The sequence below is a fragment of the Lontra canadensis genome, unplaced genomic scaffold (assembly GCF_010015895.1).
Source record: "Lontra canadensis isolate GAN:19392208 unplaced genomic scaffold, GSC_riverotter_1.0 scaffold16, whole genome shotgun sequence".
NCBI lineage: Eukaryota > Metazoa > Chordata > Mammalia > Carnivora > Mustelidae > Lontra > Lontra canadensis.
This window is the reverse complement of record NW_022631010.1, coordinates 4,519,832-4,526,074: the sequence shown is the minus strand read 5'-3', so window position 1 is coordinate 4,526,074 and position 6,243 is coordinate 4,519,832.

Below are 6,243 nucleotides of genomic sequence, written 5' to 3'. Positions count from 1 at the left end.
TGGGGACATAGAGGTAAAATGACTTGCTCAAGGCCACACAGGAAAAGAGAAGGAAGATGGGCAGAATCTAGGACTCAGGATCCCAGCCTACAATTTCCCCCAAGGGCTGTGCCAGGTCTCAGGCCAGCAGACAGGAGAGCAGGCCTGGGGAGGGGGCTTCTAGGCCCTGAGTCTGGAATCCATTTGCTCTGGCCCAGTAATGTTTTCCCAGGGAGAAGTGGGAGGCCCTGGCCCTGCCCCTCTCTGTACCCCCCCTCCCCACCATCTGCTCCCTGTTTATTTATTTATACTTAAGTCTCACCTCCCAACCCTGCCGGGGGCACCAAACATACCCGGCATCCCTGCAGAGAGGGGAATGAGGGGGAGAAAGGCACTGTCAGCCCCCATGGCCAGGGGAAACCCAGGTCTGAGCACTTCCCAGCCCTACTGCCCCTATGGGGATCAGCTGGGATGACGGGGTTCAAATCCCAGCTAGCATTTGACTGCTCTGCTCTTCCATCTCCTCATCTGTAAAATGGGGTTAATAAGAGTAATCACCTTGTGGGGTTGGTAGTGAGGATTCAGTAATGTGCGTGGACAGGGTCTAGCACAGACATACGCAACAAGAGTGTCTGTGTTGTATTGTGTGACTTTAAGTAACAAACTATCCCTCCGGCCTATCCCTTGTCTCTGCAATGCGCAGCTAGCCATTCCCTCCGAGGAGCTCCAATGGCATGTCCCAGGACTTGCCCTGTCCCCTGTCCCCTCCCCAGAACCCACACCCCTGGTGTTGGAATCATTGATGCCAGCCCCCTGCCTCCAGTCCATACTGCCCTCCAATAATCTCATTTGCAGGGAAGGCAAACCGACACCTTCTCTGCCCAGCACAAGGCCAGGGCAGCACTTCCAGCAATCTACCTTGGCTCCCTGGACGGCACCCTCCAGAAGGCTTAGCTGCAGGGTGCTGACACACGGGCCATAGCTGTGAATTCCAGCAAACTGTGCCCAGCTGCTCCTTAAGGACCATCAGCTCAGGGTCTGCTGGGAAGGAGCTGCTGGCCCGGGCTGCTCCCGGGGCTCTGTTCCGGACCACCCCCCACGTAACAGCTTCCTCCTCCACCCCGAGCTACCGTGGACTGTGTGCAGTCCTCCTTCTCTCTGTGCCTCATTCTGCTATCTGAGCCTTTAGACCCCAGCCTAGTCCCCATTCCCCTCGCTGAGTGTGCAGCCCTCAATCTGAGCCCCACCCTCCCTCTGCTCTGCTAGTTCCTTTTCTGGGCCCCCAGCCTCCCTCTGAGACCCTGTCACCCTCACCAAGTCCCCTGTTTCCCTGAACCTCATTCCTCTCTCTGTCACATCTCCTCTGAAGGTCCTCTTCCCTCACTGAGCTCTACTTCTCTACCCTCCCTCCCCTCTCTCTGAGCCCCCATGTGTCCACAGCCCCTGACCCCCTTGCACACTACACAATCCTTGGGAACCCCCACTTGAGATGCACATACCATCTAAAGGCTGTTCAGGGGTCCCAGGGCATCTATGCCAACTCCCCATTCTGGGGACCACACTGCCCTGAAGAGGCCATGGTAGGGGTGTGGGGGAGATTTCTGCAAAAGAGAAAGGAGAACAAACAGTCAGAGCTCAGGGGCCACCCAGCTAGGGAGGGAGCACCCATCATCCCAGGACCAGGGGCAGAGACTAGCCCGTGGCTGTGACAGGCCTCACCCAGAGTGGAACCCAGAAGCTCCAGGCACCCCATTCCGGAAACCCTATTGGGTCAAGAAGCCTGACCCCAAGTGCTGGGTTCCTTCTGGGGTGGGGAAAGTCAGGGAAGATGGATAGGGCTTCCATACTAGAGAGGGACTGAGCAATGCGAGGGTTAAGAGGCCACTGAAGGGCCATGGAGAGATATACTGGCCCTGTCCCACTGCCTGCTAAACCTCTGGGAAGCCTGTTTCCTCCTCATCGCCCCAGGGAAACTGAGGCTCAAGAAGAAATACCATCTGCCTGACTCACAGGAGGGCCTGGGCTGCCATTGGACCAAGCAGGGTACATTTTATATCTTAACTTCTCTCTGCTACACCCCAGACCTCCTAGGCCAAGGGAAAGGAGAGGGCATGGGGGAGCCCCACCCCACATGAGCGTGGGTGGCAGGGTGGGGGGAGCCGAAGTTCCAAGGAGGGTGGGAATGGTGGGAGAGGCGAAGAGGAGGCAGGTGTCTCTGGGATCCTCTATCCTCCCCTTCCTCAGTCCTCTATCCCCCACCCAAGTGGGCCCCTGCCTCCCCCCAACTCTGTTCTCATCTGGCCTCCATGTGCTCGGCCTGCACCTGAATACACACTCCCCAACGATCTGTCTTGGGCTGTCAGAGGATCAATGGGGCTCCCAAGGCCTGGCCCAGCAGGGAGCTGGAGGGAAGTCCCTAACAAGAGCTAAGAAGGGGACCCCGGAGGTTGGGGATGCAGTGGGGAGAAGCCCAGCTGGGAACAGAGATGTGAGCTTGGGTCTGGCATCTTGTTGGGACAAGCCCCTGGAAGGCCTGATGCCCCAGTGGGGAGACTTGTCAACTCCCTTATCCAGGGGTCCTGGACAAACTTCCAAGTCTGTTTTGCCTTCTAACTTTGGGGACCTGGCCCTTCACCACTCTGGGCCTCGGTTTCCTTATCTGTGACCATGAAGGGATCGCATCTCAGGTGGACATAAGGTTCTAAAATCACTAAGAGATCTCTCTTTATGAGCAAAAGAAAATGGCCTCCAAAATGTTAAGTGAAATAAAGCAAGAGGCAGAGAAATGTGTATATTCACCCACCTTCCATGCGCATAGAACTCTAAAAGAGGATACAGGAGGGGCGCCTGGGTGGCTCAGTGGGTTAAAGCTTCTGCCTTCAGCTCAGGTCATGATCCCATGGTCCTGGGATTGAGCCCCTCATCGCATCGGGCTCTCTGCTCAGCAGGGAGCCTGCTTCCCTCTCACTCTCTGCCTGCCTCTCTGCCTACTTGTGATTTCTGTCTGTCAAATAAATAAATAAAATCTTAAAAAAAAAAAAAAAGAGGATACAGGATGCATGTGTGTAGCAGCCTCCCTGTGCATGGAACAATCTGGAAGGACACAAGAAATCGCAAGAAAAGGGATGGCACAGGGAAAGGGCTTGGGCGGCTGGGGAGAAAGTAGGAGGGAGACTTGCCTTACATTTCTTTATATTGTTGAATTATTGGCCCATATTCATGGATTCTTGGTCAAATAATAGTTCCATTTAATGCAAAATATATCATCCTGCTAGGAAGTATGTGGGTAGGAAGTATGAAGAGAAGCAGAATATTTGCAGAGTCTTATTGTATCTCCACCACAGGTATTTATTCATTAGAAAGAGAGAACAAGAGGGGTGCCTGAGTGGCTCAGTCGCTTAAGCCTCTGCCTTCGGCTTAGGTCGTGATCCTGGGGTCCTGGGATCGAGCCCCACGTTGGGCTCTCTGCTCAGCAGGGAGCATGCTTCCCCCCCCCACCCCACCTGCCTCTCTGCCTACTTGTGATCTCTGTCAGTCAAATAAATAAATAAATAATCTTCAAAGAGAGAGAGAGAGAAAGAGAACTAGAGCCTCTATAGTGGAGAAAACTGGCAGAAGGCACCTTACCAGGTGATCAAGGTGAACACCACTAGCAAGGGGGCAAATTGACATCTTGTCTCCCCAGCAGGACACACTGCAAAGTCCACAGCATCACTGCTGTGACATTGTAGCCCAAAGTGCCTGATCTGAATCTAATCATAAGGAAATAACAGAAAAGCCCAACTAGGGGGACCAATTACAAAACAACTTGTCTGGGGCGCCTGGGTGGCTCAGTGGGTTAAAGCCTCTGATCATGACCTCTGTCATGATCCCAGGGTCCTGCAATCGAGCCCTGCATCAGCTCTCTGCTCAGCGGGGAGCCTGCTTCCTCCTCTCTCTCTGCTTGCCTCTCTGCCTACTTACGATGTCTGTCTGTCAATTAAATAAATAAAATCTTTAAAAAAAAAAACTGGTCTGTGCCTATGAAAAAATGTCAACTTCATAAAAGTAAAACACACACACACACGCACACAAACAAAAACAAACACATAAAAAACCCTGAGGAACTATTCCAGATAAAAGGAAACTAAAAAAAAAAAAAAAAAAAAAAAAACCTAAAATGCAAAACGTATCCTGGATTGGATACTGGATCAAAAAAAAAAAAAAAAAGTTTTCTGTTTTTTTGCTATGAAGGATATTAGTAGAACAATTGGCAACATTTCACTAAGTCTATAATGTAGACAATAGTATTGCAACAATGTTAATGTCCTGATTTTTGTATCTGTACTGTGGTTTTATTAAAGAGTGTTCTTGTGTTTAGAAAATATACATGGAATAATTTAGAAGAGGTATCCTGTCTGCAATTTACTCCTAGCCAGACAGAAATGTAAGCAGAATATAAATGTAGCAAGGATAGTAAAATGTGAACATTTGAGGAATCTGGGTGAAGGTATACAGGAGTTCTTTGGATTATGTTTGCAACCTTTCTGTAAGCCCAAAATTGTTTCAAAATAAAAAGTTCAAGTATAGATAGAGGTCGCTGGCCTAGCTAATATCTAGTAGGTATACGTGGTGTCCAGATGCTATCACAGATGTGAGGATGAAATTTGACTGTGTGTGCCAAGCACTTACACACCACATCTGCCTACTAAATGGTAGTATTGTATATTAATATAATGGAATATTATATTATAACATTATAAGATACAATATTATTAATATAATAGAAAATAATATTATAAGATATAATACATTATTAATATAATGGAATATTATATTAGCAAAAAAGAACTACAGCTGCCTGCCTCAACAGACAGATCTTCAAAGCATATTGTGGAAGAAAAAAGAAAGTAAGATAGGATACACATTATAAAGACAAATGTATCTATTATATCATGAGCATTCTATACTTCTCAGAACGAAACACAGTTCTCTATATTGTGTAAGGATTTCTTTTTTTTTAAGATTTTATTTATTTGTTTGAGAGAGAGAAAGAAATCACAAGTAGGCAGAGAGGCAGACAGAGGGAGGGGGGAAGCAGGCTCCCCACTGAGCAGAGAGCCCGATGCGGGGCTTGATCCCAGGACCCTGAGATCATGACCTGAGCCAAAGGCAGAGGCTTAACCAAATGAGCCACCCAGGCACCCTGTGTAAGGATTTCTATGTATGTAGCAAAGTTAGAACATTCAGGGGAATAATAATCAGGATAGTGGTTTCTCTGGGGTGGGGAGGGGAATTCCTGTTGGGAAGGGCTGCAAGGCCCTTCTGTATTAGCTAGCTTTCCTGTGTAACAACCCGGCAGCATGATGCTTTAGAACAGTGACATTTCTTAGTCATCTTAGTCACACTGTCTCATAGTGTCTGAGGGTCAGGAATTTGGGTGAGTTCTGAACCAAAACTGGGCAGTTCTGGTTCTTAGGTTGCGTTCATAGGTCAGCTGTGGCTGTCCTCATCTGAAGGCCTGACTGGGGCTGGAGAATCTGCTGCCGGAGGAGCTCATCTGCACAGCTGGCAGGTTGATACTAGCAGTTGGCTAGGGGCAGAGGGCAGGAGAGAGGAGAGGGACTCAGTTCCTTTCCACGTGGGCCTCTCCATGGAATCTGAATTCCATCACATCTTGGTGACTGGATTGCAAAAGTGAGCACTGACAGACTGGGTGGGTGCCCTCTGAAGCTCTCCCAACCCTTCCTATCCTCCAACACCTGGCTCCTTTCCCCAGAAGCATCCACTTGGATTCATTTCTGGAATATTCTTCCACAGAGATACCACTTGTTTATAAATGTATAAGCAGGGGCACCTGGATGGCTCAGTTGGTTGAGTGTCTGACTCTTGGTTTCAGCTTGGGCCATGATCTCAAGATCATGAGATCAAGACCTGCATCAGGCTCCACGCTCAGCAGGGAGTCTCTGTGAGATTCTCTCCCTCTCCCTCTGCCCCTCCCCCTACTCATGCTCTCTCTCTCAAATAAGTAAATCAATCTTAAAAAAATAAAAAACAAATGTATATGCAAATACATACACTTTTATTCCCCCCAATGGAAGCCTATTATACACACCCTTTTATATCATTTCTGCCCCCATGCAAATATAGTTTGCAGATTCTTACATAGTCATACATAGGAAACTTTGACATTTGTTTTCATGTCTTACTAAGTACACCGTCATGTGGATGAGATGTAATTTATTCAACAACCCTCCTTTTATGGACATTCATTTTGTTTACCTG